Below are 26,967 nucleotides of genomic sequence, written 5' to 3' on the forward strand. Positions count from 1 at the left end.
ACTTCCATACAGTATGCACATGTTAAATTAAACAGCAGTAACATTCATTGGGAAATCCATACTTAATACAATGTTTAGTTTAGCTCAATAATGGGAAGAATATGTTAAACATCATTCTGAGCCTTAATGGAAAAGTTTCTGACAACTAGACATTAGCTCATACTGTCCACAGTCATCTTATGCTTATGACTATTGTTTGTTATCAAGTGAGACTTTTGGAAGAAAAAATGCATTATTGCATAACAAGCTGCATTGCAGTAGTGTCCTGCACTCTGTTTTGGTTTCCAGATAGCTAATTAAAAGAATCCACATGTTAAGAATTAATCATGTGAATTCCTCAGACTTTCTGGACATCTTTTAGGGAGGATGAATGCCACACTCAACAGTGTTTCCCTCTTGCAGAGAAATCATACACAATTTGTCTGAAATGAAACCAGCAGAATCAGACAAACATGACTCCACAAACATGCAGCAATGGAGCATCAGCCCTGGCAGAGACCCCTCTCTGTGAACCCACTGGGGTTCACTGGGGTGGGTACCCACTGGGGAGCACTGAACTGTGAACTCACTGGGTTCACAAGGCACTGGGATGGACTGGTGCAGTGCCAGGATTTTAGGATCTCTGGCCACATCCGCAGCTGGAGCTGTCCCTGGTAACCATTTCACCCAGGATCAGCTGCTGTGACCTACCCTATAGCGCCCGCTAGAAAAGTCTAACAAGAAAAAAACAAGGAAGAAAACAAAAAGAGGAAAATAATGCTCAAGACTCCAGCCCACAAAATATTGACAGAGAACAAATCACTTCTCAGCTAGTATTGACATTCTCCCAGAGCATCCATAAAAAATTTTAGAAAATTTTAGAGCCCCTCCACTTAAAATAACATCCGTCCAAGAATGGCAGTGATTTTGATAATTCAGCTGCAGAGTTTCTGTAGCAGCTGATGAACAGACTGTATAAGAACACTGCTCTTTTTATTAGCAATTTCTTCAAACCTTCTGATAAATATCTTCTGGTGTTATGTAATAATGTAGATCACTTTTTAAGAAGTATCACATGTTCAGTACTTTAGAGTGCTTTACCTACAACAGGTGAAACAGAAGTATGAGCTATTAAATGCAGTTGCTGGACAGAAAAACCAACAGTTAAACTAAGCCTTACAAATTAGCACCTACTACTTCTCATGCACGGCAAAACTGCTTTGAGAGAAACAAACACCATCCTCATCAATTCACAGACATCAAGGAACAGAGAACTAAGGAGGAAAAAAAACTTTTAAAAAGGTTTGAAAGATATGGAAAATATTGTTATTTCGGTTTTTTTAAAACCTATTCCTGTGAATGGAGAAGAATTTCAGCAAAACACTCAGATCTGGATAGAAACACCCCTCAAGTTAAAAGGAAGTAAAGCCCTTTATCTATAGCAAAAATACAGAAAATTTTCAGACTTGAGCATCAACTGGCAGATAGACTTGAAAGGCATTTGGGTCAAGTAGAAGTCCTGAGCTGCTACCAAAATCAACAGTCTAATTGTCTCAGCTGAAACTGGGGCTTAGCTGTTGGGTTTCCTGTAACTGAATCTTGCCACAAACAGCTCTGCTAAGTTTTTCCTCTAATAAAATAAAATACAGCAAAATTAAGATAAATAGAAGAGACAATGAAAATGAGTACATCTTTACCCCAATGTAAGGAGGGGAGAAACACCAGAAAAAAAGTCGTGAAGATATCAAAATAGTTCTTGTCAGTTCTAAATGGTTGATATTGACAGTTCTTTAAAAATAAACAATCAAACATCTGAAAGTAATTGCTAGACTAAGGGATTTATTTTATTTAAGCAATAAGGTATTTTAAAAATGTACTCAGAATGTCTAGATCGCTTCAAATTGCTTTGGTTTTCTACACAGTGTCATGGTAGTCACTACCCACCCAAATGTGGTATTTTAATAATATTTTTAAACTGAAAAGCAACAATTGAAATGAAGAAAGAAAAACTATTCAGAAAGGTTACCAGAATGCACACTTTAACTTCAGACACTTTCTAATCTGATCAGAAAGAAGGAGGAAAAAACCAATATTGTGCTGAATTTAGAGGCACTAAGTCAGGTGATAAAGTTATACAATTTTGTGTGGATTTACAGAGGTCATATCTCAAAATCCAAAGAAAACCTAAGGAACTAAAAGTAATGTTTCGATTTATATAGTCTGATATTCTTTCTGTCTGTCCTTTTTCCTGTTGAACTGCCTTTTATGCCTTTTAGTGTATAAAATTCTTGAACGTAGTAATCTCCTGTGTCCTCAGTTTTCTCCTCATTTTCTTGTGCTTTCTTTTCCTCCATTGAATCCCTGTTTATCTGACAATAGTTTAGTTTAGGATTAGTTTACTGGTCTGAATTTTCCCTGTCTCACTTGGGGAGCTGGAAGAACTGGATGATTTTTAGTGGAACCTAAACCTCAAATTACTTGAGTATTTATGGAAATGTTACCTTACATTTCCAGGACCATTTATTTTAAATAGGAGTCAGTTGCTGGACTCCTTTAGTCACTCGTGAAAACCTAGCTTCAGATTCCTCTCAGCAGCTTTGGATGGGAGGAAATTAAAGGAGAATTACAAAAGAAAAATCCTTTCCAAACATAGCAGTGTTATTCAATAGCTAGGAAATTTACTTCTCTTTTCCTGTTGGTGAATGTGGTTTCTTTAACTAATCCAAGCATTATTGTGAATAAACCCAATGGTTGCTTTTGTCTGTGTTTTGAAGAAGAGGGGCTTGTTTAGGGCTTTAGTAGCGATAATTGACATATAAAGCTCTGGTACAGAAGAACACATAAAAAGAACAAGATGAACTTGCCTCCACGAATCATTAGAATTGGGGATATTCTATGGATACCTCCTGCTTGCTGTTAGTTACCATGATGACAAGTTTATGATCCCAGGCTGTGCAAAGCAGAGATGTAAGGAACCTGCTGCTTGTTAAATTCTCTGTTTCCCTAGTCCCCTACTCCCTAGACAACCTCATGTGAAAAGAGACTTCAAGCCAGTAGGCAGCAGATTTTTATGTTGATAACAGGGAGTTCATGGAAGACTGGAGCAATTTTCCCAAATTCTCTGATTTGGGGAAAAGCTGCACAAAACAGTAAGTCTTTTTATGGGTTTTGCGTTATGCATAAACCCTCCTGTTTATATGCTGAAGTATACGGTTTATTAACAGGTCGCTGATTAACAGCAACATCTAGAGCATATAGCTCTTAACAGCAGTATATAGAGCATATAGCTCTTCTCATCACTTCACAAATGTTTTCCACACATTTCCATAGCTTTCACATTCAGAGGAAAGTAGCGTTAAGTGAACAATCTTCTTTCAAAAGCCTCACTGACATGATTTATCCATGTAATGATTCCTTGTGCACTCATTCAGTTTCTTTTGGAAACACCAAAGTATTTTCCATGCAGGAGTCTCTCAGGAAATGTTGCATTTTGAGACAATTTTCTAGACTCTAAAGAGTTCAGACAGAACTCAATACCTTTGCCTTGTAAAGTTCAAGGAATGATACCACAGTATGAAATGAAATTTGAAATACAGTCATAAAAATTGCCCAGCTAATAATGAGAGTTCAGTTAAAATATTTGTTATATAATTCAATCTAATATTTAATTTCAAAGGAGTTTTATGTAGTTGTTGTGCTTATTTAAGTACCTGGTTAAGGCTGTACTTTTTAGTTGCAAAAGTTATGCAAATAGCAACAAATATTACAGTTCATGGTAGTCTTATAGTAAGAATTCCACAGAATCACAGAATGGTTAAGGTTGAAAGGCACCTCTGAAGATTATCTTATCCAACCTCCCTGCTCAAGCAGGGACACCTAGACTGGTTGCCCAGGCCCACAGTCCAGACAGCTTTCTAATTCTCTCCCAAGATGGAGACTCCACAACCCCTGTCAGTGCTTAGTCAACCTCACTTTTCTAACTCCTCTACTCATTCTCACAGTTTCTACTTTATACATCTGAAATTTCCCCTGTACTTGTTCTCTGCAGCAGTCTGGCTCCTGATTTACAAGGTGGATGAATGTTGAAGCACAATGCTGAAATCAGGGATATTTCGTTTTAAGAAGGTGATGCCGTACTTCACTGAATGCATTTTTGGACCATTTACTTGGTCATTACTTGTGTATTCCTGATGTAAATGGGAGATGGTGTAAATGGAGTCAGCTGTGCAGAAGCATGGAGTCAGGACACAAGCTGGGAATGTGAGCCATGCCAACTGATGGCAAAGATTTTCTGTAGAATATTTCCTTTGGGTGCAAACAGCATATTTCATGCTACTTTGCTGGCATTACAGCTACTTTTAAGCAATCCACAGAACGGAGACTTAGTATTTTGAAGCTGCAGAAGGTCTGGAATGTGCTCAGGTCCCCCCTCTTGTGCAGTGTTTGTAAAGCTGTCTCTTGATACATGACAAATTGAAAAGGCAAAGAAAAGGCAATAGCATGAGCCTGTGCTGACAGTGTAAATAGAAATCTGAGTTTAGCAGACAAAGTTCACAGTTTGCAGTGAAAGGTCATAAGGATTTCAAGCATTTTTGGTATTTTGTCTCTGCTGCCTGCACAATATCAAGCAAATAAAAAACCCCTGATAGACAGCTTCCAATTCTGTATACTTGGCATCCCTGCTCAGCCTGGAGGAACACGGGAAGCTCTGTGTTTGGCATTCTACAATTATTTGAGGACACGCCATCCTAACACAGCCTTAACACTTACTCAGCCCCAACCTTTCGTGTTACATTTGATAAGCTAAAGGCTTACCCAGCTTCAGTTAAGCCAAGTGGCCTGCAGCTTTCTTGCTGAAAATTTAGCATGATGAGGAAGGGTCCTAATACGTTAACTCTCGACAGTTTATGTTCATTTTTTCCCAACCAGTGTACAGTCATATTAAAATATCATTAAAATCTCCTACAATCTGTAGTTGAACCAAAGGAGACTTGGAGGAGTCTGATTTTTTATTATTATTTCTATCATAATTTTTGCCTGTGGTGAGTTCATTCCCTCCTCGGAATATTATTAACATCTCCTTTAGGAAAGGTTTAGATCAGCCTGTGAAACACTGACAATGACATTTTTATTTCCCCAACTCAATTAAATTTAAACCAAGTGGAGACTGTTTTCCTGGAGGTATGTAACCTCAGAAACCCAAAGAAGAGTTTTATTACCTATGTACCTCAGATGTGAGTACAACCACTGCTTTTTGTTAAATCACTGCTTCCAGTATTCAGGCCTGTGCTGCTGAAATGAGAAAGAACTCTTCTGTACTAATCTTCTCTTAGGGTGCATCTTTCCTAGGCTAAGAATATTCAGAGATAACCTAGGAGTGTGAATGGGATTAAACAGTAAAAATAGGACAGTAGGTGAGCCAGGTACGGGCCAAATTTTTTGCAAAGTGTATTCTTTTAACCTTCCGAGTGAGCTTTTTCTTTGTGTTGGTAGCTTCACAACCCCCGGTGTATCTCAGCATGATCATACATAAGGAGTTTGTTGTGCATGCTGGGAGTGCCAAACACTCGAGCCCACGTTGTGTCTATAGGTGCTGAAGGTGCCTGGTGGGGTTTTCCCTGTGCTTCCCACAGCCATACCTGACAATGCCGTGAGGGATCTATTTCCAGTCTCAGATGATTGCACACTTGGCACACGTTGTCCTTCAGGCTCAGGCAGAATAGCCCCATTCCAGTAGTTGTGCAACATTTTCCTTTATATCCTTCTTGAGACAGATACTTTTGTACTCTGAGATACAAATTTCTTTACTGTACCTGAAACCTGATGTCCATGCTACCTGGCTTGAAAGTACAGTAGTTACCCACACAAGTATTCAGTGGTTGTGAAGACCTAAAGATAAAATGTCTCACCAGACAGTACTCCTTTGGCTTCCTTCTCCTTTTAACTTCCTCTCCCCCCTCGCTTTTTACCTAGATATGGGCAACTTTGCTCTGAGATTCAGTAGTGCTGAATGGAGCAGAACAGATGCCTGAATGTACTTCCTCCAGCCAGGGCCAGATGTAAAACACAATTTTACATGTGATTAAACCCAGCCAGGAATGAGTATGACCCCTAAATGGGAGTTATATATCTATAAGAATTGCAGACACACTCCAAATTCATTCCCTTTCTTCCTTAAACATGGTATGATTACGCTCAAAGGGCTGATGCTTACCATTTTCTACCCAGCAGCAGAAAAATCTGCAGACTCTGATGTGCTCAGAGCAAAGCATATTCCAACACAATACCCTTCCATGATACCTAGAAAGCAAAGGCCCTTGTCTTTTGACAAATGACAGAGTGTCTGAAAACCTAAACACAGACTAAATGACAGGAACCAGAAAGAAAAGGTATTTGTTAATGCTCAGCTTGTATCATATTTGCCCTGGCCAATACAAGGAATATGCTGTTTAAAGTGAGCTGTCTGTAGGTGATCGAAGTACGTGGAAGAAAGGAAGACTCTCCTCATTCATAGGCACAGGCAAACACTGTGTCTTAAAATAGTATTTTATCTTTACCAGAAAGAAATATCTTTCATTTACCACAGGGTGATAGTTCTGACATGAAGGCAGTATAAACTGTTGTGCACCAGCCAATATGGGCCATAGCTCCTATATGAAGGACAATCAGGTGAACATGTTTTTATTATTTTGCTTCTTTTTCTTTTTTTTAAATGCAAGAGGAGCGTTAGACCTGTGTCTGTGCTGAGCGGACGGCTCACGCCACCTATGGGGCAGTGTCAGTACCGAGACATGTCCGCTCCCAAGGCCTCCCCATGGAAACCTAGCACAGTTTCCACACTGATCAAAAATCACTCCAACAGACATTTGAATTGGCCGTAGCACCTGTCAGTATTTAAATACATATACACCGATGAGAAACGTTTGACCTTCAGATGCTACACCATTTGGCATTCAGTGTGCTTGATTTTATAAACATACTTGCTAACAATCCATTTTTTTTTATCCCTGTTACAAATAAGAATACCTAAACATCTGATTCTCCTTTGATTATTGCCACAAACTAGTTATGGTGACTGTATTGGGAATTAGAAAAATTATATAAGATGGGTTTAGAAGATGGGTTTGACACACAGCACATTCTGATTACTAAAGACTGCAGTAGGGAATCTAATAAAACTCCAAACAAAGTTTACAAAGCTACAATTGCTCATAAGAGCTGACCATCCCGGAACTGCCCAATGCAGTGTTTGCATTAAGCCTAGATGAATCCCAGTGTGCAGCTTTGGTGATAAATTATAGCTGTAGAAATGGTACCCTTTCCTTAGGAATAACAGTATTTCCTTTACAGAATCGTGCAAGTGCCAGCCTTTCCACTGCTTTCAGAGGCTCATTTGAATCACCCATTTCAGCTCTTTTTTCACTCATTAGCACTACCTAGTCCCTAAATCTTAACAGGTGAGCTCCAAAAGCAGGTCACAGCCTGAGCAGCTGAGCTTGAAGGTGGAGGCCACTGATGGTGATAGGAGTCCTTCTCCCAGTCCCCTAAAGCAAAGGGCTAATCCTCTGGGACAACAGGCCCCAGGCTGGCTTGCTCTGCCACCCTGGGAGAGGGTGGACAGGCAGAAACCAGAAACTGAATAGGTGAAGACACAAGGACTGCAGCATCCCTTCCCAACCCAGCTGGAGCACTGGAAACAGCCTGTGGCTAGAAGCCAGTGCACAAAAAAGACATGGTCTCACCATGCAGTTTAAACAAATCATGCCCTGGTTTGTTTTGTCTTCCTTAAGCAAACTCAGCTGTTTACTGCATGACAAGGACTTCCGTGATTAAAGCAAAAAATTATTCTAAACCTTATTACACTCTTTTCTCTCTTTAATGTACTAATCCACCCCCGTCCAGGGTGATTTTTGGTCAGTCCTTCTTTACCCTCTTTGCCTCCTTCTCTCCAAGACTTTTGCAGTCTCACTGAATGCCATACTGGAAAGTTGGCAGTAAGGAAGGCTCCTCCACTGTTTCTCAGGAGAATGTCATCCCAATTTTACACATGGACAAAGCCATTAATGCAAAGGAAGATACTTCTAAATTACATTAATCAGAGATGAGCATCAGAGCCTAAACTTTATTCCTCTCTCACAAAGTGCAGACTTACTGTAAAGTTTCCTTCCAGTAAGACCCATTTCTTATTGTTTTTTGGTTTGGTTTGGTTTAAGTGAAGCATACATTTTTCTAGGACTGAAGAATTTCTGGAAAAGACTCTGAAAAAGGTTGCTCTGGTGATTTTAAACTAGAGTGAAATAAATACAGAAGCAAGATAATTTCATTAATAATAGTAATCTAGTCCAGGAAAAATCAAAATGTCAAGACAAAGAAATGTGTCCCTTTAATTGTAAAGCACTACTCAATCTCTTAATAACATCACAGACTGTGAAGGGAACTGTTCTTGAAAGATGCTGTAATTAAAGGTATAGGGTGGATGCTTGTGTGAGGGTTTCAACAGAGTTAACAAATTGTATGTACTCAGACCAAGCAATGAATTAGCATGTAGAATTTGAGTAACACATTGAGGATTTAAGAAAAAACGCGGATAGCGCTACAGTTTCATATTAACTGCAACTACAGTTCTAATTTGCACGGATGAAATAGAACAACTGAGGTGAATAATTGCTTAAGACACTCTGATATACACAAAAGCAAGGCCAGAAAAAAAGAGCAGGCAAAATATGCCACCTAGCATGAAAAAAAAAAAAATGTAGCTCCAGTCCTGGAGTCCCAGAGACAAATCCATCTGATTTTGCTTAAACAAACAATGTGGGGGGATGTCCTGTTTCAATTTCTGTTTTGGCCTCCACTACATTGTTTATCTTAAGTGCTCATCTTCTTGACAAATATATTTTCAGGAAACTATTCTTTTGCATTTCGTAGCCCTGAAGAGAACCCGAATAAATGTGTCAGCTCATCAAAACTAACTTGTGGTCTCTGTGTAGCTGTATTTGAAGTCAGAGGCTCAGAGGGACCTGTAAACAGTCAACTACAGAGTCTGGAAACTATTGGAAACGATATAGTGCACAAAAGAGCTTACTGCCACTTACTGCTGCACTTAAGTAGTTTGTTACACATTCATAAGCATGAGAAAGAGAAGGCTGACTTAGTACAGCCCTCTTTTAGATGCTTCGACTTCTTACAATATCACTCAAAGCTAAGTAAGGAGTTTCAGACCTATTTTGCAAGTCAGGAATTGAAGCAGATTTATCAAAGCATGACAATACCTACACAGCAGCCCCAGAACCATAGGCAACGTCTTGCAGAGGTACCAAGGATTTAACTTCAAACCAGGAAGCATGAACACCCTTGTCAGTCGGGCTGCACCATCTGGATTCTCATCACAGGTTGGCCTGCCAACTTATTTCTACTCTTTTCCTGTAGACCCCCATCTGGAATCCTGAACTCCAGATATGTCCCAAATGAGATGTGTGAACTGAGGGACCTTAAAACTACAAGACACTCCATTGCCCATTGTTTTGCTTGTTTCCATTGCTTCTTTCCATCTCCAATACAAACTGCAGTGTTCAAGGTGGAAGAAACTTGCGGGCAGGGGTTAGAATGTGCCAAAAAGTGGGAGGTGTGGAGTGACAGCAAGCAATATGTATATGTTGGCTCAGGCCTGCCTTTTCCATGGCATCAAAAGAAAAATGATCCTGCAAGTTGCCTGAAGTCATAGAGGTAGTTTTGAACAACCTTACACACATGCTTAAAAATCTCTAGTTCTCTTAAAACTTGAGCCTGCTGCTTGAGTGATGGTGTCTGGACGTACCAGGTCAGGACTCACAACCAGAATTCTGCCACCCCCTACCGTAGTCCCATGATGTGAGCAAGCAGGTAGGATTCAATTCCACCATAGGTGTTTTTCTCAGAGCCAGTGCCCAATCCATTAACAATACCAGACAGTTTATAATCTCTCTTCGGTCGTCTTGAGAGATAAAAGCATGTCTAAGTCTATCCTTAGGAATTCACTGGGAAAAAAAAAGTAAGCCAGTATTTCCTTAGTTCTCTAGGGGCAGCGTGTCCTCATAGGAGACAGGAACAATATTTCACATTTATAATTTTCTAACCCACTCCCCTCCAGCACTGTAGGAAAGAAAGAGTATCTTAAGAGAACAGTAAACATTCAGCATGTGCCTGTTTCACCATTCAGAGCATCAGCCCCACATTCAGAGACAGCAACTGTGGGAGTCTGTGTTCTATCAGGAGAAAAAAACATTGTGTTCTATCTGCAGAAAAAAACACCGGCTTTTCTGGACAGTGACACCTCATCTCATTTATTATGCACATCCTTTGGTAGCCCACAGCTGAGCAAGGCTATAGCAATGCATTTTAAAATGTGATAACCTTTACAGGGCACCACTGCATTTCTTTACAAAACAATTCAATTTAGGATTATTACTTTTAGTCAGGGAGCCATCATCACTAAGAGTGAACAGGGCTGAACGATCTTAGTAATGACTTTAATACATTTGGAAGTCCTGGGTCCTCCCACGCTTTTTTTTTTTGCACTAATTTGCTGTGGTTGGACAAAGATCAAACGTAATAGTGTGTGTAGCCAACACACAATATGCACGATCACTTTGGTTAAATCACAAAAAAGGCTAACATCTGACTTGTCCATGTCATCCTATTTGGCAAAAATAATAATGTAATTAAATGGGTTTAAGTACTAAAAACATATGTATCTGCTTGCATTTATACTTTTTTCCCCCCTTTACAAAATAATGCTTTTGTTAGAGAATAAAATTCAATCAGCTTCATATGTAACTGGTGGAATTTTGCAACTCAATTATTTCTTCATCACAATGGCAATAGAAGCTTCAGCACACAAATAACCTGGAAGATTTATAGACCTGATTGCAGAGCTGACTCTTGGCCCGCTGAGCTCCCTAGCAGGCCAACAAGGAGTAGTCTTTTCCGCAGGTATGAAGTGGGTTGGCTCGTAGCATCAGCTAAGCCACGGTGAAGGATACGAGTAGAACATTTACAGCCGCTACTTCTAGCTAAACTAAAATATCTTTGAAGTATGATATGTTGATTTCATGAGCATTAAAAGCAAACTTCTGCAGGAAATGGGATCCACATGCATGTTTTCTTGGGAGTTCCTTGTAAAACAATAGTCAAGTCTGAACATAAGTATGTATTTTTAATGTAATAGATAGGTTTACGTTACAGGTTCTTCCCTCATTCTCCTACTGCCTGTAGGTCTGTACATCAACAGAGACATCCAAAGTCTGCTTTCATTTAATTAAATGGGATCTTTGTCGCCAGTTGAAAAAAAAAATATCAGATATATGAAATAATGTCTGTTCTCATGACATTTCCAGCCCAGTTTCCAGGAAGACTTTGGGATAGTTTTGAATAGATGAAAAGAATGATAAGAAAAACATTTCCTTAAAAGAAAATAATTAAAGGAAAGCAACACTCCTACTTATCTTCCAACTCTTCCATCTTTGGAAAATTTCCTTTTAGCTCAGAGGGGCTAGACAAGTGAAGCTGTTCATCTGGGACATCCCATTAACTGTCATCACTGGCAAGATAAGATGCAGTAAAATAGACTCAAAAACAATCAGTGTTGTCCACTTCAAACAGGATACATTTAACCACTGTGATAATTTCTACAACAGAATACCAATATCAATAAATTAGGTACATGGAAAAGTTAGGACTCATTGATACTGGTTATTCAGCTTAAAAATAGGAATTACTTCCCCTGCAGTCAAAATGCTACTATAATTGAGAAGAGAATTTGGGCCACTAGTGGATACCTGTTTACTTAGCTACACAATAGCTGGCCAGGATTTGGGCATTTTTAAGCTAATACAAACCAGAGTGATTCTAATTTTACTGCCTGAAAATGGCAATTTCATAGATCTAAAATGACATTTATTCCTTGCCAAAATATTTTGCACTGGCACTTAGTGTTGGAAAGACCATTTTTTTTTTTCTATTGCCAAGAACTGAACAAAAACCAGCCAAATTATTCTGTTCTTAATTGAGCAAAATTCTCATTGTAATTGTGCTTGATTAAGAAAAACAGGCTGCAGTCTATTGCATGGATAACTGTCTGGGTATATACAGGTTGAGATCCATTTTAAAATATTTAACCACTAGCAAATTTTATACAGGTCACAGTTCTCATCAAAATTAATGGGGTTATCTGTGTATGTCAAGTTACCTGCCTGCACAACTGACCAGTTCCCCAACTGTTGAATTTCACAAGCTTTTAATGTTGCTAATTGTCACCTGGAGGCAATTAATTGCATTACTAGAGAAAAATCTGTTCCAGATCATGTAAGTTTTTCTTTACAATTGTGGAGGACCATATTACTGAACTCCAGTAAAAACACTTTTTTTTTTTTTTTTACTTTAAAAACCAGATATTCACCAGTGTAATTGATGCACAGGAACTGGGGGGACACAAGTTTCTCAAAGTTACAGTCTCTACCACATGTAGTTTTCCATCATGTCTGTTCAGGTTTCTGCATTTTATCTGTGTCACAGATCCTCCCAAGGAGAATTACTAGACCTTCATAGTCAGGAGGTTTCATAAAATATTAAACTTCAGCAATCATTTTTAGCCTGAGGCAGTCAAGGGAAAACTAGCCAGGAAATTCTTCAACAATATTGCGTTAATAATTTTGCATTTCCAAATGAAAAATAAGTAGGTTTGTCTTCAATTCCATAACAGATATCACTAGGTTATGAATGCCACAGCAGTGTTTCATGGTCATAATATACTGATGATTGCAATGAAGGAAAACACAAATCTCTCCCCTTCCTCGGGATGACTTGTCATGGCTTAGTCCTCATTTCAGGTGTCACATTTAATCAAGATGAGGACTTCATTCCAAACCAAAGACATAATGGCATGAAATCCTTACCAAGAAAAGAAATAAATAAATTTCAACAGACTGTGTTAAGAGGCTGCATTATTTGGGGACTAAATATAAGCAGAAGGTAGAAGAAAGGATAAACCAAGGTATATGTATTAGTAATAAAGAAAAGAGAGAGAAAATAAGAAGGAATTCAGGAAGAGGGAGAGGCATGCATAGAACTAACAGCAGTTCTCAAAGGTGATTAATGAGATTTGCACACACATTAGGAGATAATCCAGTCTAGAGCCTGAATAGGCAAAAGAAACACAACTGCCAAAAAAGATGAAAGACACCAAGTTGGTTTTTTTTTTCCAATTTCTCAGTGATTTTCATTACTGGTGATGCCTTTTAGCTTGAAAAGAGGAATGCGATAATCTATTTCTACAGATACTATTAGAAACTTTAAAGGCAATGCATTGATGTGACAGCAATCTGTACTTTTTGCCCACTGTGTTTTAAAAGAAGAGATGAAAACTCTCCCTAAGTTTGCCTTACTTCTCCTCCCTGCATGTTACTTTCAAAAGCCTGAAATGAAAACAGTATCTAATGAAAGAGCAAACATGTATGCCATACAAGCCCACAGATTATAAAAGCTCTTGCATTTTCGTCCAGTACAATCAGTGCTGATTTATTACTAAAGCTTAAACTGGTGACGATGGAAGAAATTGGATTACCCCTCAGTTCCAAGCAGAGCACTGTTAAATCTCTGGTATCTCAGTTAATTTTTTCACACATTCCCCTCCATTCTGAATCCAGCTCTCTTCCAGGTGCTTCTTCCTTTGCCTGCCATGAGGCTGCTGCGCTCTGGGGTCCCCAAAGTCAGCAGCGTGAAAACAATTATGCCGCCACAAGCTACTCACACAGATGCAGAAATACTAGCAAAGCTGACCTGGGAGCTTTTGATTTCTTTATTTCATTGATTGTTTCATTTGTGTGCATATGCTCACGTGCATGTGCATGGACAGGGCTTACTATCCCAGCACATTACTCAAGAGTTGCTGGTACGGCTGCTTCTAATCTTAGAAGCGCCTTGCCATTTAGTATTCCTTTAGCACTAAAATGCTCCTACTCTAACCACAGCTAAAATTGCACCCTGTGTCCAGTAGTGGTACTTGGCAAAGTGTCTCTCAAAGGTTTCTGGAGCTCACCAAGCTGCAAACACATCCTTTGAAAATTTTAGCCCCTGGATGACTTTACTAGTAGAACTTGTGAATACAGTCCTTTAAAGAGTTCATTCCTGCAGGCTCTGATCAGCCTTACTATTTAACTTACTGAGAATTTTGCAACAATTTTCAGGGAATACTGCTAAGACCTAAGAGAAAAACCCTCTCAAGCTCTGAGCCCATGGGCTATAATTAAATACTCAAGAAATCTCTTTCCTTAGCATGGTTAAACAAGCCTTCCACAAAGCAGATTAGAAGTATTTCTATCAAGAATACATGATTTCCGCTAACATGTGAAAATCTGAGCAGGTTTCTTTATCAAAGACAAAATTAACCTGGAATTAAAGTAGGTGTGCCATCTCAGAGTCAAACAAAACAAAGAAATGAAAATCACTGTAAGCATTGCTGATAGACACTCTGCTGTTTGGAGAAACACGATACCCTTTTCCTTGCTAGAGAAATATCAGCCTAATGGATTTGGTTTTGATTTTGGTTGAGCCAGAGCCTGTAGGTAGCCATAAACCTTTGATTCCGATGTTCAGCAGTAAAGATCTGGTGGACAAAGTTTGTGGGGAAGGATATGATATCATTTAAGTACGCTGTTTTTTCTAACTGCCAGATTTTGTGAAGTTAGTCATTGTTGACTTAACTGTGTCATCCGGGGAATACCCAACACATGCCTTAACTACTCCCTTGCATAGATACAAACTAATTCTTTAAAAATACTTAATTGCTTACAAATAATCCAGATTTTTAAACAAAAAAGGGAGGACTGGACAGGGAATGGAGGCCTTAGTTGACTGACAATACAGGATATAGAACCTTTCAGATCCTAATCCATGAGGGGAAGTTTGCATCTGGCTCCATAATGGAGTCCACATGCCTGAATTAGATGCCGGGACTCCACGCATGTGTGTAAGTGGAGTTCAGTGCCTCAGAGGGGGATTCACAAAAGCCACTGTTTGGGGAGCTGCCTAAGCCAGCCAAATAGGAAAAGTTGAAGATTTCAGTTCATCCTAAATCCTAGCTCTCTCCTGGGTTTAAGTGCCTTCTGGTGAATGAAGTACACCAGGGCTCTAGTCCCTTCACTCTCGGCTCATAGCTCACAATCCTCTTTTGTAGGCAGGTGCCAAAGTTTTGTTTCAAACTCGGTGCAGCCATCAGCAGCTCAAGCCCAGTCTTCTTTGCACTGAGGAAGAGGAGTCTAATTCCTTCCTTTAGCAAAAGGCATTTTAAGTTCATATTTCCTACCCCCTAGGCATGCCCGAGCCAGCAGGCTACAGGCATCAGCTCCCAGGAGGCAGGTAGGAGCTGGCACATGTCACAGCAGACCCAAGAAGCCACAGGGAGGAGGGAAAGCCCATGAGACTTTGTCTGAAAGCCTGGGAGGCATCAGCAGGCAAAGGGAGCCTCAAGTCCACACCTGGCACTTAGAAAGGTTTGGGACTACTAGGACCACTACTTTGGGGAGGATTTCAGTGATGAGACAAATGGGGCAAGAGTTAATCAGTCCCTAATCAGGGGCTTGGATTTCGATTATGGATTGAAGTGCTTTAATACCCTGCTCCAATCCTATATCCTTTCAGCCCCACCTCTGCCACGTAGTGCTGCAGGCAGCTGAAGGGAAGCTGATGTCTGCCTTGGATCCATTTGAGCAGCAGAGTAGCAGCGTGTTTGTCAGCCTACCACCACTGGCACAGCCCCTCATCCTGGATGCAGCACTGATGAAATGAAAGTGCAGACTCCCACTGCAGCTATTTTATAACCATTAGCCCTGGGAGTTGAGCACTGACCCAGCTTTACAGCCTGAATATTTGCTAGTCTCACAGCTATCATGGGTCCAAATGGCTGCACTGAACATTCCAGATTGTTTCTCTTGGAGTAGAGTTGAGAGACTTGAGTGAATGACTGATAGTATTTGCTCTTCAGGACTTGGCTTTGCTTTCCTTTGGCCTTAGTTGGGTTGTTCCAAGGTGACAAATATGGTAATTTTAAGTCCTTTAAACCATAGCACATTGGATCGCATATAGGAAATTAATTCCCGCTCATGACATTTTTGGAGTTTAAATAATTCTATATTTTCATGGATCCAGGATAAGTGTGTGTGAATGGGATGTGGAGGGTCTTTCATGTGTTGCAGAAGTGTCCTTTTTCTTCTATGTGCTTTTGAGACACGTAGCAAACATTTGCTGTAAGTATTCACTGAATCAGACCTACAGGGAGTACTTCACAACTCAGGTTGTCATGCTACCCTTGTTTCTGCACGTGAACTTGTAGAGTGGGAAGAGAGTGGCATCTGTGTAGGCCTGTACATGTTACACTTAAGAACTAACAACGATTTCAAGCTTTTCCTCCATGCCCCTCGACTAGTCAAGTGCTTACGCTGCTGAAGCACACTGGAGTGAGATGCATTTTCTTAGCTGCTCCACGAGAGGAAGAGACAGAAGGTCTTTATGGGCAGACCTATTAATGGCATGACACAGGGATGTGTGTGTGCACTTCAGCCATGGCAGCGAGAAGCGCACACTTGAGTTTTTGGTGGGTTTTGGTCATGATTTGCACCCAAGTTCAGATTATGAAAACATGTACATTGGCATATCCGCTGTCAACCATCTAGTAAGGTCCACCTTCATGTCTGCCCATAGGTATGACCCAGAGCACAAAGGGTCTTTCATAAAAATAAAATTCCCAGTTCTGAAATAATTTTAACCAAGTGAGTGTTCAGTTGTGGTTATTGTTGTCTTAGTCTATATGAAGAAAAGCAGCATAAAAACAAAATAATTCATGCATTTAGGAAATATGATCATGAGGTAAGGTCACAATTAGCACATCCTAACAAATACAACTATATCTGCAGTATTTTATAATAAAATAGGAAAATAACTGTTGGTAAATAATTTTAAAACATGCTCCTGATTTCTGTCTGGGTGGAGTAGTCTAGTATGTTTAACCTTCTAAGGCAAGATTATTTCTTGCACTGTTTGAGCAAAGGTAGGGAAAGTATGCAAAGGGCAGGAATTTTTTTAACGGCAAATAATCTTCCAATAAAAATTGTCTGAGAGGAAGTTTTTTCAAGAAAAATATTTTACAGACATTTGTTATTGTTTTCATATCTCCCTTGGACTGGGACTTCGGGGTTCTGGGAAGCTGCAGAATTAGAGCACAGCAAATAAAAATAAGGGAGAGAGAAGCTGCTCTTTCCTTCTCTTGACAGGCTCATCAAAGCACAGTGAACGGAAATATTGTAAATTGTAACAATTCGTCTCCAAAATAAAGCCTCCAAAGCCTTTTGCTTTTATTAAAAAAAAAAAAAAAAGTCATGAAACAGCATGAGGGCAAGAGCCAAGAAAACACATTCTGTACACCATCAAAGTAAGAAAAGCAACAGAAATGCTGTGCCGTGCCAGTTTCAGACAGAGGCAATCAAGTAAATTTTATGGCAAGAAGACAACGCGTAAGGCCACAAGATTGCAACAGGAGTCACAGAGAACAATGAATTATTTCAAATTAAGGTCAGGCCAAGCACTTCAAGAGTCTGGCACAAATTTCTTGCTTTATAGTACAGGAATTCCCAGGACTGTTAAAGTAAATGCTACACAGGGTTGCAAAACCTGGAGTGTGATCACTACATAGGGGCACACAAAATGAAATTTCCTTATAACCAAAAGACTTCAACCAAAGAACCTGTGCACCCAGAATTAGGCTCTTGTTCTTAATGAGATTTCATGATCTTGATTCCTTGTTAGGGTTTAACAGCTCCCATTTAGATCTGTAAAGCACTTAAATTTAATCAGAATGCATGCAGAGCTAAAAAGTTTCAAATCTCAGAGAAGTTCCTGCTTCATCACTGATAATAAAAAACTAAAACTTACCCCTTTCCAAAGAGCCATCCCTCCTGCCTGCCTCAGGCACCCTACAGCTGGCAGGAGCCCTCGCCTCCCAAAATGTCCCATAGCAGGACACTGGCCAGACCTCAGTGTTAGCAGAGACAGACACCTGCCTATCCCAAACTGTGGCTGGGTTCTAACCACCTTGGACACAGTGCAGCCTTTTTAGCCCCAGAATGAAGACATGGTGACAGTGGCTGTGGTGTGGCAGGACGTCACACCACAGCAGGGTGCTGAGGCTGGCCCACAGGCCATGCAGGGCAAGTCAGACCTCAAGTGGCACCAGCAACTGAAACAGTACTTGCTACAGCCTCAGAACAAGAGAAGCACAAGAGCAGCTTCTGGCCACTTTTCCCTTGTCTCCTTAGGTTTGGCACTAAGTATACCTTAGCCTGAAAAGTCCACTCTGCATGAATATTACAACTACAGGCAGCAGTACTGCTTTATGTAACACTTAAACTAATAAGAAGACAGATTATCTTCACTGCCACATCTGTAACAATCAGTCATTGTCATTACCAAGAACACTTCTATAATCAGGATTTGTCTTTCTATTGTCATCTCTTGGGAAATGTTTAAGAAAAATACACACTCTAGCACCTAGCTGTGTCTTGCAGATGCACATCTAAGTTCTCCTAAAGGTATCGAGATCTGTTAATTCACAGAATGTTCTCTCTCTAAGCAGTCTTCCCAGACACGTGTAAGAAAAGTCTTAACCCATGGTGTATTAGGATAAAATACACATAGCCAGAGTTGATCTTTTGTGCCTCTTTAGGACTCAATGCACCTCCACAAAGACAACTATTTTTTCTGCTTTTAGTACAATAATGTGATTAATCAAATGAGGAACTAAGAGTTCTCTGACCAGTAAAACTGATAGATAACCTTCAGAACAAGATTCTGCCACTGGCGCATATTTGGGCAAAGATTCAGGATGTGCTTCAGTTTATTGTCACAAAAAGTGATGATCTTCTTCCATTACTTCTGTCTACCCCTATACATCTGATGAGATGGAGCATTTCACTGATTATCAAGTTTAACAGTGAACTGTGCAGAATATTTACTTGTCATTCAGAGCCAATTGCTGACATGTGGCCTGCTCACAAAGCTGTAGCTGGCTGAACTGACAGGTAGCAAAACGGAAACTTTATTTAAACTTTCATCAGTGACTCTAATTCATAGCAGCACTGCCTAGAGGCTCACTGCTTTGGATTAAAACAGCAAAATGCTGTGATACACTTTGCAAACTGTTGTACCATAATAACATGTAAACAATTGTACCATAAAAATTTGGGAGGGTTCTACTGCACGCAGCCAGCACAACCTGTCCTAGAGCAGAGTAAAGCCAAGAGAGATGAGTGACCGCTGAGAAAGGAGGTTTTGAAAGAAAACTTGCAGTTCCCTGTTCACACTGTTCTGCAACCAGAAATCACCATAGTTCATTATCAACACCGCAAGGTTCAGCTTACTGGACCACACACTTCAGTCTGAAGTGCATCACCAGTTGTCTTTGCAAATATTTTGGGGTAGTGGACTGGCAGTAGATGCGAAGCGTTCTTGCCAAAACAATCCTCATACCAACAGCTCTCCTAGGAAACGGTTGGTTGCCTACAAATGCACTTCCATGAAAACCAGCCTCCTTTCCAGTGGGCTGCACGCAGCAAACCTGTTACATCTGATAAAGCAAATTCCTTGGGCAGTGTCAGTGCCTGTGCCCCACAGTGAGCTCCTTCTGCAGCGCAGGGTAGCACCACCACTTCAGAGAAGGAGCCCTCAGTCCAGTTCCCACGTTGAACAACCAGTCTGTGCTCGGAGGCACTGGTGGCCAGTGCCGGGCTCAGCGCCAGGAGGGTGATTGTGTGCTGATAAGCGAGGAGGCAGCTCTAGGCTTTGATCCCTTTGTGTGTCCCACGTTATTGGGGCCAGGTCTGTGTGCCTCACACAGCCCGGGCGCTGAACAGGGAGCTGGTGGCTGCTGCTAAAGCGCCTCCATCAATCTGCCTGCCACCAAGACTGTAGGCAAACTGCCCAGAAGAGAGCATTATGCAGAGGATTCAAGTGCATGCTGTATGGCAGAGAACAGGAAAACGTATTCAAAGGCAGGTATTTGCTAAATCCTACCTGTAATTAATTCTAATCCCATAATTAAAGTCGCATGCTTTTCTGCAAACATTCCCCCACGTTGGTCCTTCATCCCCACCCCGAGGTCAGACACCGATTCGTGCAAACAAGCACACGCCACCACGCCAGAGAGCTGCATCCCTGGGGACTGTGGTCACCCGGCCAGCGGTGCCCAACTTACTGATCCTTGTCACGGCTCCCTGCCATCTGATTCCAAGTAGCTTTCAGGCATTTTCCAGCAAACAGCATCTGGGCCAGATCCTCAAAAACATGCAAGAGATGAACTCCCCTGGAAATCAATTACTAGCGCCAGGCATCTTAATATCATCGTAAATCATGAGCTTCATGTTTGTGTTGAGTCAGCAGAGCCCTGTGCCTGGGAGTTGGGGGTTGTGGAGATGCCGATCTAATCATGCCCAGATTTGCAGACAGAGAAGGAGATGCCTACCAGGCCCTCGTAGGTAAGCTCACAGCACACTGGCATAGGGAGACTAAAGGCAATGCAAGTATGTGTCTGCAGGGGCTAAAGTGTCCTTCTCAGCAGCCATGGCTGCTTCCACTCCCAGGACATGCTGTCACATAGATACGCGTACATAAATACCTGCACACATAAACATCTGCACACAAGCAACAGATACAGGCCCACATGCAGATATACACTGTTTGGAAGCAAGAAACATGGGAAGTCCAAGGGTGCCCACAGAGAGCTGGGTGAACGTCCAGACTGTGCACATGCATGGATGTATTTGCAGAAAGACTGGAGCAGAGGCAATTGCTTTATCTTTGGAAATGCTTTTACAAACGGGTAATAGAGACCACCCCAGGAATTGCAATGAAAGACCATATAATTATCACTGAAGCCAAAGACAGCTTATAGTTCATCATCATTTTTTAAGATGAAGCCATTTATTTAGATGTTTTCACACTTCTCTAAGAAAGAAACTGTAGGCACCATTTTGAATTGTAAAAAAAACTGACCTAGAAACAAGCATCTGCCACATGTTGAATATTCCCCATTAGCAGCAGGTTTATGCATGCATGCATTTTAAAATGTTTATTATGACAATACTTGTTATGACTGCCTCAGATTTAGTAAATACCACATGATAATCAGACACAGTTGTTAGACCTTGAGCAAAATATGATTTAATTTATTTTTAACATACTGAACAATAGCTATTTCTTGGTAATCTAAACTGAACACAGACACTCAAGACTACTTTGTTTCCTTGGAAGGGACAGTGAAAAGGAGGAAGGGAAAAAAAAATAAACCTGATCTCTGTGGGATAGTTTCACAAGAGGCAAGAAGAAGGATTACATTTACCATAAATCCTTCTTTCCTCCCTACGGAATGCACAGGCCCTTATAGACCCTTTAGCAAGGTAAACTCATCACCTACTTGAGAAACAAGTATAGCTTTCAATGAAGTTGTAGGCACCATTAAAAGCAAAATTATGTGGAAATCCAAACCTGCTTGGGTCAAAGTCAGGCATGGAGCAACTGTCTCCTGCCAACAGCATGGCTGAGCCCTCGCACAGGGGCTGCGCTCTCCTCTACTGTCCTCCTGCTCTTCATTGCTGAAAATAAGATTAGGTCAGTGTAGCTAGTCTTAATTTGTGTTACAAAACTGGTTAGCTTTCAGAGGAAATCCCTGTCAAGTTGTATTTGGTTGCCTTTACTCCCTGCTTTTACGTGAAGTATGACTGAACTTGCAAAAGGAAACTCCTACATTGTATTTATCTAGTTTGCTGGCAAATTTGAAAACATAAAATAACATAAAACCTCGTTTGGCACAGAAAGGCAGAAGAGTGCTTTATATTCAAGTGGTAATGTGTGCATTAAATGGCACTCAAAGCTCTTGAGCATATACAAATATACAAAAATACAAAAATATACAAAATATACAAAAATATACAAATACAGGGAGATACCTTCAGAAAGTACTCACTGACTGACAGGTTAGTCCTCAAAGAAGTTAGTGATCCAGAGGTGAATTTTAGCTGTGATGAAGTTCTGAAATAGTAAATCTGAAAACTGCGGTGGGAATTTCACTGCTCAAGTCACCTACACATCACTGCACTGGTGCTGAGAACAACAACTAACATTCGCCTGACTTTTCACATGCCTCACTTGAAGGCACCACAGTTTTTCAATGAATAGGAATAGCTTAGTTCAGTACAGGAACTAAGGCCTTGATAGCTACTCTTCTAATTTTGTGCTAAAAATTCTTCTAAGAAAATTAGTTGGCTAACAGAATTAGTTTACAAATGCTGACAAACCCCCCAACTTATATGCCCAGTGCTTAATTTAATGCTTTTCATGTGGTGGAAACCTTAACAAAAGCATGTATGATGTATGGAGTGGGGGTGTGCACACGCTTGCCAAGTGTAACCCAGGGATTTCATGGATCCACAGTGTAGGAAAGAGGAACAGCATAGGTTACTTGTTTCCAAAGTAGCACAAATGAAAACGGAAAAGAAACTGCTATCACTTTGTGAGGACTTTAGGTCTCTCTTACAAGCCCTTCTTTGCCTTCCCCTGAGCTGCCATGTACCTCTGCGTACGGAGCAGGGGTCAGCCAGGGAAATCCCCACGGAGAGTGACTGTGCTTCTGACCCACCAGCTCTCTGCAACACAGCGGTGCTGCTGCTCCTTACCTGTGGTGACACATTATTTGCCATTTCCATTGAGTTATGCTGTTCCTGCATATCTCTGTATGTCAAGGTCACCCCAAAATTAGTCTGTGTTCCCAATCACTTTTGAGTGATCTTGAGTCAAAAAACATCCTAGAGAATTTAGCTTTTTATCACTGAATTTTTTTAGTGGCACTCTTCTGGTAACAAAATCTCTAGAGTCACTAGGGTTTTCATTTTGCAGAAGTGATTTTCCATGTGAAAACCTGAGCACTAGCAAGACCATCCCCCCTTGCAGTGGGCATCTGGTCCTGCTTCAGGCAGTCCCTATGGAAGGGACTCCAGGGAAGACGACTTCAGGTCACTGAGATCTATTCATGCCTTATGCCTATTTGGGAAATACAGCAAAAAGCAAGGTGTGGTAAATTAAGCCCATAGGAGTAGTCTCTGGCCGAGTCTCTTAGAGGTTCTGGGACAGGGGTAAACTTCATCTAAACCCAACATTTGTTGCAGAGTGATGACTTTCCTGTAAGAACCAATAAATCAAGATCTGGCTTCCAGCCTTTGCAAGACCACCTATGATTTCAAGTCCCAAATGAATGATCATCACTCTTTCCATACATTCTTTACATAATTAGGCTAAACCAGCCATTATTTCTTCACACCAATTTAAGAATTTAAGAATTATGGTTGCTGGTACATTTTGTTTTGTCTTCAGTTTCTACTGAAAAACTCAAATAGCCAGAGGAAGGTCCTTTCTCATTTTCTCAGGAGAACAGCTCTACCGAAGAGATTATTGAGAAATGTTTTCACTTGAGCTTTGCCCATAAAAATGTGTTTTTTCAGGGACTCTCTCTCACCCACAGAGCCAACCACATGCACTCACACACAAGCAGCTGAACACTGTGGTTTAGGATCATATTCCCTCACCCTCAAGTGGCTTGTCCCACCCTAGGTAAAGCAAAATGTTTATTGTGGCTTAATTTGAATGACTGGTACAAAATGACATGTCACACAGTGTGAAGGCATAGTTGCTTCTCCTCCATCTTCCTTCAGACATTAAAACAGGTAAGGTAAAATTTCCCTTTGCCTTCTCTAAAGGTGTAAAAATACAAAGAACATTCCTATTATTTTCTGACAGAAACCCAGGAAAATCCCAATCCAAAGCCAAATTATTACTCCACTAACAGACACGCCTTTGAAAGCATGTCAGATTGCATTACATGAACATGTTTGGAGATGATCTCTAAATTGCTGGGATTTGAGTGAAAGGTGTGGGAAGCCTTACACTATGGCTGCATCTTCAACACAGATTTTTCTCCTTCTCACTCTGCTATTTTCCTGGGAAAACTCTCCTTCTGCTATCATAAACTCTGAAGGACCTGTCTAACATTTAAGATCTATAGGCTTCTTTTGAAAACCAAGATCTTCAGTAGCGTTTAGGCATTTAAAGATGCTGGTGGTTTCCTAGCGAGGTCTTCAAACCAGAGCTGTGCACCCAGGCATTCAGAAACCAACTGCAAGCCAGAAAAATAAGACCTTCAACTTCTCTCAGTATATAAATAACCTTTTCAAGAAGCTGAGTTGGATGAGACAGGCAATGAGCTGAAATACTGAAGACTACTCCCAGCACCCATCATGCTGCCAGGCAGGCTTGCCTTATAGTGATATAGTGATATAGTGATAATATCTGATAGGGATAATCCAGCAGCAGCACACACAACTCTACCACCATATTTCTCATCAAGACTAGTTTGTCTGATCCCTTCTTCCTTTGGAAGCAGGGGGAGAGACGAGCTGTATGGCCGGCACCAAACACAGGCTGCTTCTCCAGTACCTGTGGCAGATCCCAAGACCCAGACAGCTCACAAGGCCACTGGGGAGGATCTGACCTCCTCCCACAAAGATGTCAGCCAAGTCCCATCTAGCACAGGGCTGTTCAGTAAATAAGCCCCCACCTTCCACTTCAGCAAGTCACAGGCACCAGCCCCAGCCAAAATCAATAGATGAGAAGCAATCTGTCATTTCCAGGCCACACTAGTTGGGTTATGATGAGTCAAAAAACATGACAGGAAACACAGATGCAGTGAGATCACCTCCTCTGGAGCCTTCCTATCTCTAGAAGTCTTGCTTCATCTCCCTCAAAATTTCCACGTGGGCCCACAAAAACATCTCGTGTTAAACTGCAGGTGCATTGCGTGACGCTTGGCAGGGCCAAGGGAGCCCAGCACAAGCAGCAGGAGGTTGAGTTCACCCTGAGCTGCGGGCAGGCTGGTGTCTCCCTGAAGGAAATTTTTTTCAGTTATTTCAAATACCTCCCACTCGCACACAAAGCTCATGTTTTGTAATAAAAACAAGGAGAAAATCTCATCCAAAGGAATTTTACCTATTTCCCTCTCTGCTTATTCCACTGAAGTTATCTTTTTAGAAAAATAAACCCCCCAAAACTGGCCACCAGAACAACAAAGTAGCCAAGAAGCTGATTTAATAACCTCGTTCTTCAAAATCCACCCTGCCCTTCATACTCGTAGGTTTCAACAACAGTCCTAAATCATCCAATATCTTCTAATTTTTTTAAAGGTTTTGCTGCATTTCTGTCTACATACAGGCAATGCTTTTCCTTTGGGAGAGACGCACAGAATGGTGCAAATTTTCCAGTAGCTGAGATTTTCCCTGCAAACTGAGGCAGGTGTCACACTGCAGAGAGGCAAAGCTGCTGCACGTTCCTCATTATGGTACAGAATGGGGCAGGAAGGCCAACAGAGAACAAAATGGGCACATTTCTCCCCACCCCCCAAAAAAGGGAAAAAAAAGATTGTGTAGTGTTTATGTGCCCAGATGAAGCTGCAGCGGGTTAATAAGTTACCATGGCCCAGCCAAGCCACAGTAACTGCTCACTGTCCTCGAAGTCTAGTGCCACTGAGCTTTAAGGAGAAATACCACGTCCTAAGGCCCTAATCCTTTAGCCCACAGCAGCACAGCCAGCCGTGGGATAAAAGCCACATTAAACTCGCTGGAGGAGAAGCATTTGCTGAAATGCTCCGCTGAACAAGGATGAGCAACTGTGCTTGGGCTTTAGCTACACTTACAAACTCCTGTACATCTTGGCTCTGGTTTTATTTGCCACATGGCAGCCGGTTACATCCAAGACTTTGAATTCCTCGGAGAGAAAGTGACTGTAGAAACTCAGCTGTGCAACGTATGCTCCACCTAGTGTTTACTCACTAATATTTCATTTTCTTAAATGGTTTGTTTCACTGTTAACACAGAGTTCCATCTTTTCTGTAGTTCTTTTGTCTATATACAATTATTATTGAAAATAACGACTTTCTGCTTGTGGTTCCAACTCCATAATTTTGATTTAGCCTCCACTTACACTTTCAGTAATGATAATACACGCCCACATCACACTGAGGCACAGCAGCTGCTGGGAGTGAGTCCCAGCAGGCAGTTTGGCAAAGCTCTGCAGCATAAGTGACTTGGAAAAGCATGGGGGCTTTTCCAGGTGCCCAGGTTGGGTGCAAGGCATCTTTGCATGGTGGAAGAACAGGGACAGAGGAACAGCCATCAGGCCTGGCAATTGCCAAAAAGAGCAGGATTTGGTTGTGGGACAAAATACTCCAACACATGGAGAGTCTCTTATTACCACAGACTCTTCCTAATTTGGACTCCTCTAGGGATTTCCTGGTTCCTCATTTGCTGTTCACCTGCTGATAAATGCCCTTAGTGCAGAAAGGAAAGCCAACAACAGATGGAACAAGAACTCCCATCTTTAGAAAAGAATTTAAGACCTTTAGAAAATAGCTGAACATTCCCAGAGAAAGTCTTGGGTTGGCTGATCCTGCCTGGAGCAGTGATGACGCAGGCAGCCCTTAGATGGCCCACTTCTGGGTGGAGGCCAAGAGGATCCCAGCCCAGTTTAAGAGGAGAGCTGGTAAATACCTGCAGTAGAAAGAGACCCTGCAGCCATGGGGCATAAGCACAGATTAATGCTGCAGAAACTGAGCTTTCATTGCTGTGGAGGGCAGAAGGGGCACTCACAATTTAGCTTCCTTGGGCAGAAAGTGTTTATGAGATCCCCTTATGCCCTGTCTGCTCTCCCCCTGTGCCAGAGCTTGCAGCAGAGCTCACCCAACCTGTGCTGTGGCACTGACACAAGAAACTGCAGAGGGCACCCCTGGGGTAGCATAAAACTAAATGCATATAAGGACATTTGCTATATTAGTACTGTTTGAGTAAGAGCCTCCGATAAACCAGGTAC

General features: G+C 41.2%; 1 protein-coding gene across 1 annotated transcript in view; it reads left to right on the forward strand.

The window, feature by feature from the left end:
• COL8A1 (collagen type VIII alpha 1 chain) overlaps nt 1-26,967 on the forward strand; it is an 87,238-nt gene that overhangs the window by 56,094 nt on the left and 4,177 nt on the right.

Source organism: Myiozetetes cayanensis, unplaced genomic scaffold, assembly GCF_022539395.1.
Source record: "Myiozetetes cayanensis isolate MyiCay16 unplaced genomic scaffold, myiCay2020 scf5-8, whole genome shotgun sequence".
NCBI classification, from domain to species: domain Eukaryota; kingdom Metazoa; phylum Chordata; class Aves; order Passeriformes; family Tyrannidae; genus Myiozetetes; species Myiozetetes cayanensis.